General features: G+C 38.5%; 1 protein-coding gene across 2 annotated transcripts in view; it reads right to left on the reverse strand.

The window, feature by feature from the left end:
• Positions 1-14,727, reverse strand: part of LRRC2 (leucine rich repeat containing 2) — a 457,557-nt gene that overhangs the window by 274,984 nt on the left and 167,846 nt on the right. The window lies entirely within an intron of this gene.

A 14,727-nucleotide genomic window follows, 5' to 3' on the forward strand; every position in this document is an offset into this window, starting at 1 on the left:
GAGACTTCTAAAGTGACCAGCTATGAGTCCAGACCTGAATCCCATAGAACACCTGTGCAGAGATCTCACAATGGCAGTTTGGAGAAGGCACCCTTCAAATCTCAGGGACCTGAAGCAGTTTGCTAAAATTCCAGCAGAGCATTGTCAGAAACTCAATGATGGTTACTGGAAGCGGTTGTTATTAGCGAGTATTAGGCTGAGGGTGCCAATACTGTTGTCCGGCCCATTTTTGGAGTTTTGTGTAAAATGATCACTAATTAGACTTTTTTTTATTCTCTTTTGTGTTTATTGATTGCAAGCAAAATAAATGAAGATATTAATATCAAAGACTTTGTGATTGCAATCATTTTCTGGAAGAAAACGAGTATTATATGATAGAATTGCAGGGGTGCCAATACTTTTGGCCACCACTGTGTTTAGCCAGACAGCCCCCTCTAATATATAGCCACCCGCCAGTTTGCCCAGCACATAAAAAAATAAACTTGCGTACTTCACGGAGCATCGGAGAGACGCGCCGAGTATAGATGGCGCCGGAGGGTGAGTATTTAGGTTTATTTTTTATAGACTTGTGTATAAACTCCACCCTGGCTTTTCAGCACATTTTTTGAGCTGGAAACTCGGCTTATGAACAAGTATATATACGGTACGTATTTCACTGTACATTGCAAATGGAATGTCTAATTTATTCTTTGGTTCGGTACGATGACCATGATACCTAATTTATATAGGCTTTATTAGGTGTTATAGATTTAAAAAAAAATTAAAACCTTTTGTACCAAAAAAAAAATGTATTAATTTTACCATTTACTGACTAACTTTTTCATACTTAGGAGTAAGGAGTTGCCTAAGGTATAATTTTTTTTGTCCAGGATGAGCTTACTTTTTCATTACTATCATTTTGGGGACTGTGCGACTTTTTAGATCGGTGTTGCAAAACGGCAAAAAAGTTGTAATTCGGACATTTGAGCACATTTTTTTTGTTATGGGGTTTACCGCCGGGAATGACCGTTTTTCTATTTTTTTTATAGATTGTGAATTTTGCGTGGCGACCATACCTAATATGTTGTGGATTTTTTTTTACTTTTTTCCAATTTTTTTCATTATTTTTTTTTTTATGTTTTATGGGCTTTTGGGAAATGTTCATTTTTAATTGTTTATAATTTTTTTGACAGGTACCTTCTCTGGGGCTGCTCGGCAGTGAAGACCCCTCCCTCTGCAGGTACACGGGCTCTAACAGGTTAACAGACGGACTGCTAGAGCAAGGTCCTGGCTGTCATAAGACAGCTGGGTTCCTGCTCTTGACCTTAGGCTGACGGAGAAAAAAAGAAAAGCCCCCTGTAACATCATCGAGGAGCGATGATCTGTCTCCAAGACAGCCTATTGTCTTTTTATTTTTCTGGCCATTTGTTACAAGGAGTCACTTTTTTACCATTTTACAACATTACAAACATGTAATAAGTGATCAAAAGGTTGTACATTCCTCAAAATGGAAGCAATGAAAACATAATCTCATCTCGCAAAAAAATTACACCTCACACAGCTCTGTTTACCAAAGTATTAAAAAGTTATGACAAATTGAAGACTTTTTTTGTACTGAATGTTTTCATTTTTCTGCATGTATTAAAACAAAATAAAACCTATATAAGTTTAGTACCCCCATGATTGTAGCGACCCAAAGAATAAAGGAGACATGTCATTTGGGGTACACGGTGAAAGCCATAAAAACCAAACCCACAAGAAATGGGCACAAACCTGTTTTTTCACCAATTTCACTGCATTTGGAAATTTTTTTTCGCAGTGTACGGCAGGTAATATTAAATACTGTTACTGAAGTGCAATTTGTTACGCAGAAAACAAGCCCTCCCACAGCTCTTTTCATATAAAAATAAAATGTTTATGTTTTTTGAAGGTGGGGAGTGAAAAATGGAAACGCAAAAAAGGTAAAGGGCCTGGTGGTTAAGGGGTTAAAATCTAAAACAAAAAAAAAATTTGGTATTCCAGTGCACATATAGAATAAAGGGGATGTGTTACTTTGAGAGCACAGTGAAGGCTGTAAAAACAAAGCCCAATAGAGAAAGTGGCAATTACTTTGACATTTTTTTCAAGCTCAGTACATTGCCTGGAATACTAAATGGCGCTAATAAAAAGTACAATTCACACCACAGATAACAAGCCCCCTCACATCTCTGTAAACTGAAAAATAAAGAAAATACTGTTTCAGACTGGCTCCAAAAAGGTAATTTTTGAGGAGGGTGTAGAGAGGTTACTTACCAAGTTCTTCACACCACCTTGGTTTCACGATTTTCCATTTATCAGGGACCATGAGTGAGGTGATCTCTTGCCAGGCTCTGTGCTTTACCGTGCTTTCCAGATATACTTCTACCCGCTTGTCCTGTATCTGGGATTGTTCTTCCACAAGCGAAATGAGGCGTTTCATGGGAATATACACTCACCGGCCACTTTATTAGGTACACCATGCTAGTAAGGGGTTGGACCCCCTTTTGCCTTCAGAACTGTCTCAATTCTTCGTGGCATAGATTCAACAAGGTGCTGGAAGCATTCCTCAGAGATTTTGGTCCATATTGACATGATGGCATCACACAGTTGCCGCATATTTGTCGGCTGCACATCCATGATGCGAATCTCCCGTTCCACCACATCCCAAAGATGCTCTATTGGATTGAGATCTGGTGACTGTGGAGGCCATTTGAGTACAGTGAACTCATTGTCATGTTCAAGAAACCAGTCTGAGATGATTCCAGCTTTATGACATGGCGCATTATCCTGCTGAAAGTAGCCATCAGATGCTAGGTACATTGTGGTCATAAAGGGATGGACATGGTCAGCAACAACACTCAGGTAGGCTGTGGCGTTGCAACAATGCTCAATTGGTACCAAGGGGCCCAAAGAGTGCCAAGAAAATATTCCCCACACCATGACACCACCACCAGCCTGAACCGTTGATACAAGGCAGGATGGATCCATGCTTTCATGTTGTTGACGCCAAATTCTGACCCTACCATTCGAATGTCGCAGCAGAAATCGAGACTCATCAGACCAGGCAACTTTTTTCCAATCTTCTACTGTCCAATTTCGATGAGCTTGTGCAAATTGTAGCATCCGTTTCCTGTTCTTAGCTGAAAGGAGTGGCACCCGGTGTGGTCTTCTGCTGCTGTAGCCCATCTGCCTCAAAGTTCGACGTACTGTGTGTTCAGAGATGCTCTTCTGCCTACCTTGGTTGTAACGGGTGGCGATTTGAGTCACTGTTGCCTTTCTATCAGCTCGAACCAGTCTGTCCATTCTCCTCTGGCATCAACAAGGCATTTCTGCCCACAGAACTGTCACTCACTGGATGTTTTTTCTTTTTCCGCCATGTGATTGGCTGATTAGAAATTAAGTGTTAACGAGCAGTTGGACAGGTGTACCTAATAAAGTGGCCGGTGAGTGTATGCCATATTTACTGCAGGATCCTCACGGTTTGCACACGCTGTGCATACTGTTTCACATCCTTAACACACCTTTGCACACCCTTTCCCACCCTTGCACACCCTTTCCCACCTTAAACTTTCTTGTCGCACACTTCACTCACTTCTTACAGGCTTGTTGCACTGGCTCAGCACACAGTTCTATTTCCAGACATGATTTTTAACTGGCCCATTCACTTCTATAGGGAAGGTCCAATCGCAAATCTGTCCATAAATGGGGCATTTTCTGGTCAAGATGCGGGGAGACACCGTTTCCGCACCTCATCCAAACCAGGAGTATTCTATGGGGGGCTGTGATCTGGTCCAGATCATGGTCCCTCTCAAGGTCGTGTGAATGAGGCCTTAGTGATATACTTTACAGCAGATAAATAGATTCATAGGTAGAAATATAAAATCAATTAGATTTTTGCTACCTAGGAATTGAGTTGGCTAACTGACTATTTGTGTATCTGAATTTCATAGACAGCGATAGTCTGGAGTCAAGGTCTTTGAAGAGTTTTTAGGAATGCTTTGTGTATATAGGAGGTGTGAATAAACTGTGAAATCATCTAGTGTTAGTAGTGGCAGTGTTTTGTATACAGGTGTTATATGAGTGAATATTTCAACATATATTACTTCATCTAATATTGATGGTAAAATAAAGATGATGAAAAAAAAATGTTTAAACCATTTACATATCATTGACTTGTCTATTGGACCTGTGATATCCATCATTTCGCAAGTTCAATCGCTACATGTTGCTGTTCAATGTTGAGGATTGTAGCATGTATACAAATGTATTTTATTGTGCAGCTATTTTGAAGCCTTCATTTTATATAAATGTAATTATGGGTGTAGTGCACGAGTAAGAGTTGTGTTCAAAGATAAGGTGTCAAGATGCCTAAAAAGATAACTAATTTGGGCAAATTTTTCAATCTATGACAGAATTATGGAGAAATTTGCTCCTGAGATGCCACATTTATAGATGGTTTTCCGACTTGTCCAAAAAAGGGTCATGGCTAGAAAATAAAGTGTGTGACAGAAAATGTAGTTCTCAAGTAAACCAAGTAATAGCTGCCCTAAAGTACTCCTCAGTTCTAAACTACTCAAAATACATCATCCAACATGATTTATGTGTCACAGAATAAGACTATGGAGTCTCTGCACTGGTCTATTCAACAATATTTTGTTAAATCTCCCCCATTTTATTCTCTTGAACATGTATACATACACTTCACAAAAAGTTAGGAATTTGTGGCTTCCGGATGAAATTTATGGAAAATGTAAAGAGTTCATCTCAAAGTGATATTATATAATGAAAATAGAGAATTTAAGTAGAAGCAAACAATGATGATTTCCTCATCTGAAACAATTTATTGAAATAAAAGCTCAAAACATTAGCAGGTATACCACTACAAAAATGTCAATATCTCAATAACATTTTATATGGCCATTGAGCATAAATTACAATTTTAGCGTGAATTCAGACGAACATTGGAGGGCATACTTCTGGCATGCTGGAGAGGAAAAGGGATGACCCCTCTCCATAGAGCTGTACAGTGCGGCACTGTATCGCTCCATGCACCTATTGTCTTCTACGGGTGATATATTTAAGGGCACAAACTTGCGGCCTTATACACTTCCCCCATACATCCATGTGAATGTAGCCTGAATGTACAAAGATGTATCATGTAGTTCACAAGTTGACTACTGATTTGCCCTCGTTAAGCTCATGGGGTACAGAGTTACTAAACTTTACTTGACAATTCAGGTGATCCCATAGTTTTACTTAATGGGATTCAGGTCTAGAAAAGGTACATGCCCCTCCATTTAACCCTTTGTGCAACAAAACATACTATAACGTTGTGGGGATGCAGGGGTTGTATGAAGCGAGCTCACAGGGTAGACGTTCAATGCCCAACAACCCCCCCCCTGTAATGTTATCGGAGGGCGCCCATCGATTGCTCTGGCAGCCTACAGTTTCATAGAGACTTGTAGGCCATATACACTAATCAGCAAAATTACTTGTTATACTGCAATACAGAAATTCAACTCTTTTCATACAGAGAAAGAACAACAAGTGCAAAAGTCCACCCAAAAGAGGAAAGAAAAAGTTAGACATTTAAAATGATGTTCCAAGCAAAGGGTAGATCAATGTAGCAGTCAAGTTCCATTACATGACCTGTGCCAAAAATGAGGCTAAAAGAATAGGACCCACTTCGGTCTGTACTATACAAATAAAAAATATTAAGAGAGGAAAGGCTAGAATTTGGCAAGATGACCAAATGACTTGGGGGGGGGGGGGATGGAGTGGAATGAGGAGTGGAAGTGATGGAGTGTTGAGGGGAGGCTGCTGGACTCGAGCGTGAGTAACACGCCCAGTCCGACTCACCTGATTCTCTCCCTTTGGGCATAAGGACTGTGACAGGTTCCCTTTAACCCCTTAACGCTCTGCGCCGTAGCTCTACGGCGCAGAGGTATAGGGGATGTATGAAGAGGGCTCACGGGCTGAGTCCTCTTCATACAAAGGTGGGGGTTTTTGCATTTTGCAGAAAACCCCCACCGCTAATAACCGCGGTCGGTGCTTGCACCGATCGCGGCTATTAACCCTCTCAACGCCGCTGGCAAAGTCGCCGGCGGCGTTTAAAAGACGGCGGCGATCGGTTACCATGGTAGCCTCTTGTCTTCTTTTGACACGAGGCTACATGGCTTATGCAGGTTCGTTACAATGAGCCAGTGGCTCATTGTAATGTATGACCTGCAAAAATGCCATATATTGCAATACTGTAGTATTGCAGTATATGGTAGGAGCGATCTGACCATCTAGGGTTAATGTACCCTAGATGGTCTAAAAAATAGTGAAAAAAAAAGTTTAAAAAATAAAAAGAATTAATAAAATATTAAAAGTTCAAATCACCCCCCTTTCCCTAGAACGGATATAAAACATAATAAACAGTAATAATCACAAACATATTAGGTATCGCCGCGTCCCAAAATGCCCGATCTATCAAAATATAAAAACGGTTACGGGCGGTGGTGACCTTCGAGGCGGGAAATGGCGCCCAAATGTCCGAAATGCGACTTTTACACCTTTTTACATAACATAAAAAATTATCAAAATGTCGCACAGACCTCAAAATGGTAGCAATGAAAACGTTGCCTCATTTCGCAAAAAATGACCCCTCACACATCTCCGTGCGCCAAAGTATGAAAAAGTTATTAGCGTCAGAAGATGGCAAAAAAATTTTTTTCTTTTTTGTACACATTTGTTTAATTTTTGAAAATGTATTAAAACACAATAAAACCTATATAAATTTGGTATCACCGCGATCGCACCGAACCAAAGAATAAAGTAGAGGTGTTATTTGGAGCGAAGAGTGAAAGTCGTAAAAACTGAGCTCACAAGAACGTGACACACGTGCGGGTTTTTTTCAATTTTTCCACATTTGGAATTTTTTTTCAGCTTCGCAGTACACGGCATGTTAAAATAAATAACATTATGGGAAAGTAAAATTTGTTACGCACAAAATAAGCCCTCACACAGGTCTGTACACGGAAAAATGAAAAAGTTATGGATTTTTGAAGTTGGAGAGCGAGAAATGAGCTTAAAGGTGCTTGGACACTGAAACCCCAAAAAGTCCTACCATTAAAAGGTTTTAAAACAAATCCCATAAAAAAAAACCTGCAGTTAAAGATGGTTTGTGCTTCTGGTTTTAAAAGTAAATTGTGTCAATTATTGCTGCAGGTTTTACAGTGCAAAATTCAAAGCTACAGGGGGTCTGTAGAGAAACCTCTCAGTATAGAAATGTGTGAGTACTTATTTAGTATCTTATAGAGCTTGTCTTACGTTGTAAGTTCAGACATGAAATAGCATTTCTAAGTTCTTTTTGTTTACTTTCTATGGAATGTAGTCGTTGATTTTAAAATAAATATGGATTGTATGATATAAATAAAGGTGGGGAAGACAAACATTGCTTCATGAGCCTGTGAATGAATATCAATAACTCTGAAACATACTGCTTGCTTTGAGAACATTAATAACACTCTCACTGACACAAATGTATTGTGCAGACATCAGCATGTTGCCAAAATATTACATTTCTTTTCAGTTTTAAGTACCTGAGTTGAAAGGGTAGTTTTTACTGAGACTAAACTTGAGAGAAATGTTTATATTTGTATATCAAGTGTACAAGTTACTTAAAATTATGCATTGGTTACACCAGGCCTTCAAAACACTTGTAAAGTCACCCAGACGTTGCTTTCCACTACTTGGTAAAATTGACATATTTATGTAATGAGAAATGCTTGGATGATGGTAGAGTTGCAATTTTATTTCAGGTTATTTATTTTCATAGTAAATAATTAGGAGGAGACCTTAAAGAGAAGCTGCACTGTCTTAACAATGCCTCCACACATGCATTCATTTCTTTTTTCATCATCACACGGCCTTTAACCCCTTCAGGACCTTTTTTGGCCTCATTTATCAAATCTGCATTATGTCACTATAAGTATTTATAGCTTTGGAACGCTTTAACATATCCAGGGAATTTTGAGGTTGTTTTCTCCTGACACATTGTACTTCAAATTAGTTTAAAAATTTTAATGATATGTTATGTGTCTAGTTATGAAGAAAAACTAACTTTGCCAAAAATGTCATGAGATTCTCTATTTTCAAAGTTCTAAATTCTCTTCTTTTGAAGCAGATAGTCCTAGCACCCAAATTAATTCATAACTTACGTTTCTCAAATGTCTTCTGTTTCATGTTTTTCTAAGAATCCAGATATTTTGCTAGAATGTAATGAGACTTAGAATTTGGGTGCCATTTTTCACACTTTTTAGAAAATCGCCAAAACCTGTATTTAGAGGGACCTGCTCAACTTTCAATTGACTTTGCAAGACCTTAATAATATCAAAACTTATAATATTACCCCATTATAGAAAGTACACCCCCTCAACATATGAAAAATAACTTTTATGAAGTTTGTTAACCCTCTAGGTGTTTTACACGGGTTAAATCAAAAAGGTGTGGTCTACAAATTGTAATATTTTAGACAATACATTTATTTTGGCTGGAAAATTCAACATTCGCAATGGATTAAATGACATACAGCTACACAGAGTTTTCTACCCAATTTCTCCCGAGTTTGCCAATACCCATTACTGTATACAGGCGGTCCCCTACTTAAGGACACCCGACTTACAGACAACCCATAGTTACAGAAGGACCCCTCTGACCTCTGGTGAAGCTTTCTGAATGCTTTACTATAGTCCCAGGCTGCAATAATCAGCTGTAAGGTGCTGTAATGAAGCTTTATTGATAATCCTTGGTCCCATTACAGCAAAAAATATTTAAACTCCAATTGTCTCTGGGGCCAAAATTTTTTTTGTGTGGATCTACAATTACAAAATAAACAGTTCCGACTTACATACAAATTCAACTTAAGAACAAACCTACAGACCCTATCTTGTATGTAACCCGGGGACTGCCTGTATACTCGAGTAAAAGCCAAGTTTTTCAGCACAAAATGTGTGCTGAGAAACCCTAACTTGGCTAATACTCGAGTCTATAAAAAATTAACACTACAGGGGCTGGCAGGCTATATACTACTGCGGGCTAGAAGTTTGTTAACCCTCTAGGTGTTTTACACGGGTTAAATCAAAAAGGTGTGGTCTACAAATTGTAATATTTTAGACAATACATTTATTTTGGCTGGAAAATTCAACATTCGCAATGGATTAAATGACATACAGCTACACAGAGTTTTCTACCCAATTTCTCCCGAGTTTGCCAATACCCATTACTGTATACAGGCGGTCCCCTACTTAAGGACACCCGACTTACAGACAACCCATAGTTACAGAAGGACCCCTCTGACCTCTGGTGAAGCTTTCTGAATGCTTTACTATAGTCCCAGGCTGCAATAATCAGCTGTAAGGTGCTGTAATGAAGCTTTATTGATAATCCTTGGTCCCATTACAGCAAAAAATATTTAAACTCCAATTGTCTCTGGGGCCAAAATTTTTTTTGTGTGGATCTACAATTACAAAATAAACAGTTCCGACTTACATACAAATTCAACTTAAGAACAAACCTACAGACCCTATCTTGTATGTAACCCGGGGACTGCCTGTATACTCGAGTAAAAGCCAAGTTTTTCAGCACAAAATGTGTGCTGAGAAACCCTAACTTGGCTAATACTCGAGTCTATAAAAAATTAACACTACAGGGGCTGGCAGGCTATATACTACTGCGGGCTTGACAGGCTATATACTACTGCGGGCTAGCAGGCTGTATACTGGGGTGGCAGGCAGGTTAAATACTGGGGGGGGAGGGGGTTGTGACAAATGCATTTCCAACCCTTGGCTTATACTAAAGTCAAATGGTTTTCCCAGTTTAAAATTAGGTACCTCTGTTTATACTCGAGTATATATGGTACATGGAAAATTTCTTGAGAAGACAAGCATCAGACGTGGCACAAATTTTTTTCTAGCAGAGTAAGGAGAGTCCTCTTAGGATTTTTGAGAAGTATTTTTAGCCAAGGAGAAAAATGCTCTCCTCAGGAGGATTGGGAGGTGTGTTATTTTATTGTTTATGGTAATAGATTTTTTAAATTTTCTTATATTTATTACTTTAGATTCTCAACTGTGGCAGGAGTTAGCAGGGAGCATATTATATGTTCCTTGTTGTATTTATATACACATCACATGGGCTTTTTCCATTAGATCACTGCTACAATCAATAACTGTTACCAGTGATCAGTACCCACAGAGATGCTGAGAGGATGCACATTTTCCCTGCATATCTGTTCCTGGATTGCATGTTTGGGAATCCTGATAATGTCATCAATGGATCTCCTGGCATAAGTGTGCAAACTGCACTGGGAAATAGCCGAGGCTGCACTGAATATATAGAGCAAGTCTTTTTCCTGTCTTTGCATTGCAGACAATCATTTCTTACAGACATTGGCTGATGTGTGGTATTATTTTGGCGTGTGGAACATGTTTTTACCAATTTTTTTAAAAGGTGTTAATAAAAATAGTTTTTTTCTGAAACTTTTCTTTTTTTTTCTGCGGCATTCAACGTACGGGTCCAATAACGATTCTGTTTTATTATACAGATTGTTACAAATGCAACAATACCAAATATTTGGGGAGTTTTGTGTAGTTTTGTTTTTGTTTTTTTACTTTATTAAGTGTTTGTATGGAAATGTGTTATTTTAGGGGCTTATATTTTATTTATTTTTTTTATTTAATGTTTTAAATAATTAAGAAAATTATTTTTTTTTACTTTACACAAACTTAGACTTAAACTACCGATGCTCTGATTGCTGGTTCAACTCCAAGACATTACACTACAATACTAATGTATGTATTGTAGTGCAGTGTAAACTGTCTGGCTTGAAGGCATTGGGCAGCCCCAGGGCACTTGGCAGACCTCGGGGCTGCCCTGAAGAGGATCGCATCCCCTGATAAGTGGATAGGATCCCTAGGGAGAAGCCCCTTACACGCCATGGTCGTGCTTGACTGCGATGCTTAAGGGGTAAACCCTCACGATCAGAGAAGGCTCCGATCGTGGGTGTTAGAGTGTGGTGTCAGTTGTGTATATATGATGATTCTGGTGACTGCTCTGCTTTTGAGCCGCTGCAGGAAGCTTCCCGTTCAGGTGCAGGAAGAGGTTAAATGAATGTTAACAACAGGCTGGTCTTGAAATTGTTTTCCACAACTAGCATGGTGTTAGAACATGCTTTATAAGAAGTGCATGTAACTCTGGCTGTCAGTCTACCTCCTGGCCTCTGTTTGCATTACACAAAGTCTGTGCCCACAGATACACCAGCTTCGTGGCCTTCAGCCTTTTCACTGTCAACCAGGGCTGTATTACAAAGCCTGGACTTATGCCAGTAAATGAGCAATTGTTCATAGCTTTTCTGACCACCAGACACACTGGGTAAATTTATACAACTAATTAGTATATTTATTTCATTGGTCATCAACACAAGGAAATGTATTTAGTCAGCCACCAATTGTGCAAGTTCCCCCACTTAAAAAGATGAAATGCCTGTTCTTAACATCATAGGTAGACCTCAACTATTAAGGACAAAATGTGAAAACAAATCCAGAAAATCAAGTTGTCTAAATTTTTAAAGAATTTATTTGCAAATTATGCTGGAAAATGAGTATTTGGTCACCACAAGCGAGCAAGATTTCTGGCTCTCACAGACCTGAAACTTCTTTTAGAGGCTCATCTCCCCTCCACACATTACCTGTAGTAATAACTCTTGTTTTTGAATTTATCAGTATAAAAGATACCTGTCCACAACCTCAAACAGTCACACTCCATTATGGTGAAGACCAAAGAGCTGTTGGAGGACACCAGAAACAAAATTGTGCACCAGGCTTGGAATGATTCTCTAATAGGCAAGCAGCTTGTGTGAAGAAATCAACTGTGGTAGCAATAATTAGAAAACAGAAGACATACAAGACCACTGATAATCTCCCTCGATCAGGGACTCCATGGGGTCAAAATGATAACATGAAAGGTGTGCAAAAATCCCAGAACCACACGGCAATGACCTGCAGAAAGCTGGAACCAATGTAAAAAAGGCTACCGTCAGTAACACACTACACTGCCTTTAACTCAAATCCTGCAGTGCCACACGTGCCCCCATGCATAAGCCAGTTCATATTCAGGCCTCTCTGTAGTTTCCTAGAGAGCAATTTGATGTTACAGAATAGTATTTGGAAAATGTCACATGAAACTAAAGTAGAACTGTTTGGTAGAAACACAACTCAATGAGTTGCATCCAAATAAAACCATACCTACTGTGAAACATGGGAGTGGCAACATCATGGTTTGCAAATGGACCACGACGACTGATCGGTGTATATGAATTAATGAATGGGGCCATGTAACATGAGATTTTGCATGCAAACATCCTTCCATCAGCAAGGGCATTGAAGATGAAACGAGTCTTTCAGCATGACAATGATTCAAAGCACACCACCAGGGTAACAATGGAGTGGCTTTGTAAGAAGCATTTCAAGAACCCGGAGTGGCCTAGCCAGTCTCCAAATCTCAACCCTGTAGAAAACCTTTGGAGGGAGTTGAAAGTCTATGTTGCTCAGCGACGGCCCCAAGACATTACTGCTCTAGAGGAGATCTGCATGGAGAAATGGGCCAACATACCAGCAACAGTGTCTGCCAACCTTGTGAATAATTACAGAAAACGTTTGACCTCTGGCAAACAAAGGATATATAACAAAGTATTGAGATGAACTTTTGTTATTGATCAAATACTTAATTTGTAAGAAATTATATAACATTACATTTATAATAAATTTACATAATTTGTAAATACATTCTTTAAAAATCAGACATTGTGATTTTCTGGATTTGATTTTAATTATGTTTCTCATAGTTGAGGTCTAGCTATGATGTCACTTACAGGCCTCTCATCCTTTTAATATTGGTGGCTGACTAAAAACTTTTTTCCCCACTGTATATTTACAATGATCAGTGTGACCCCATATCAGATTGCATGTCCTATTTTTTGAGGAACTTGTCGATCAGGACTATACTTTTTATCAAATAAATTTACGTCTCTTATGTAATTTAAATGTTATGTTATTTTATATTGATTTTTGTCAATAAGTAGCTTATTTATGGAGTTGAGTCACTATAGATGTCAACATTCCTTGCTATTTTGATGTTGGCACCACCATAGTGCCAACTTTTTTGTTTTACACTATTTACACTGTGGGGGGTGATATATGATGCGCGGAGTCTGGTCCCTGGCATTTAAGTTTGGTCTGTGAAAAAGGACAATGCACAGTCTGTGGTTCACAGAGTGGGTAGGCTCCAGGAAAGTATTCTTTGATTTGGCCAAATGTGCTGATTTTATTTCATACCAGTTTTGCCATTTTAATGACATATTTTATGACAACCTACAACTTTTCACCCCTTCATCCCCAGCTGACATCAAACTGTGCTCTTCTTTTATTCATACTACCATTATATTGTTGTAGTGCTGCCTCTCTTATTGAGTAAGTGACGAGTGAGTTATTAATAGTAACTTATGTCCACATTTTGTAAATTCTATATATTTTCAGCAAAACAGTTTCTGGAGTTCTCTGAAGCCATATTTGATCTTTGTCTTGAAAGCACAATAAATGGTTTTTTATGCTGTGAAAAAATTACATGATTCCATTCTACAGCTGTTTGGCCCAATCTGATACTATGTTATTATACAATGCAGGTCTAATCTTCAGGGTTTATTTGAGCACTTCTGTCCAATCTCTAAACTGAACATGCTGTTCCCTGTACTGATGATGCACTTTTTCCAAAAGTAATAGACCATAAGGAGTAATCATAGCTGTGCAGAGACATTTGTATGATCCTGAGAGAATGCTATTTTTGTTCACATGACATTATTTTCTTTGACATTGTTCCTGAGCTGTTAATGATTACAGTATTGAAACATTCTCCTGTTCAGCCAATCTTATTAGTATTTTTTATTAGTTCTCTGAATCTGAAAGGATTCGAGGAGTATTTTATGAGTTTGATTCTTCCTTGTTTGGATTCCACAAGAGTTAAGATACTGTAACTGTACAGAAGTTTGGGTGCAAATATTTCATCTGATTTAATGCATTATAATTTTATTTTTAATATAAATTTTATATCCAATATTACATTCCTTATAGTTGTACCACAGTTCCAATGTACAATGGCAATGCACAGTTGCAACATGATCATCTGTAAAACAATATATACACTCAAGTTATTTCAAGAATCAGATTTTAATCTATTTTTTGCATAACATACATTCTGGTCAAATGTGGGTAGTTGTGGTAAACATTATTACCACCTGACCTAAAATTACTCTTGAAATAAAGTTCTGTGAAGTTGTAGGATATATATAGCTAGAGGTGGAATAAACACCAAGTTTGTTTTCACTACATTGGAGTGCTGCCGTTTTCTTTATTTTTGGATATCTATTGGACTCTGACTGGTGAAAGTATATATATATTATATTCGTTGCTGAGGACTGTGCTGCTGTTTTTCTATTATGTTGAAGGGCTCATCAAGGCATTACCAGAGATCCTCTGTGGAGCACACAGGGTGTTACATTGTGGAGAACTTCGTCCTCCCACTGCGTCCTGAAACTTCCTCTGCTGATGTGAGATTACATCCAGAAGAGGGAATGGGGGAGATGATTTAAAAGAACATGAATCGGCAGCACAGAGGGACTCTATGACAATACCATTC

Source organism: Engystomops pustulosus, chromosome 1, assembly GCF_040894005.1.
Source record: "Engystomops pustulosus chromosome 1, aEngPut4.maternal, whole genome shotgun sequence".
NCBI classification, from domain to species: domain Eukaryota; kingdom Metazoa; phylum Chordata; class Amphibia; order Anura; family Leptodactylidae; genus Engystomops; species Engystomops pustulosus.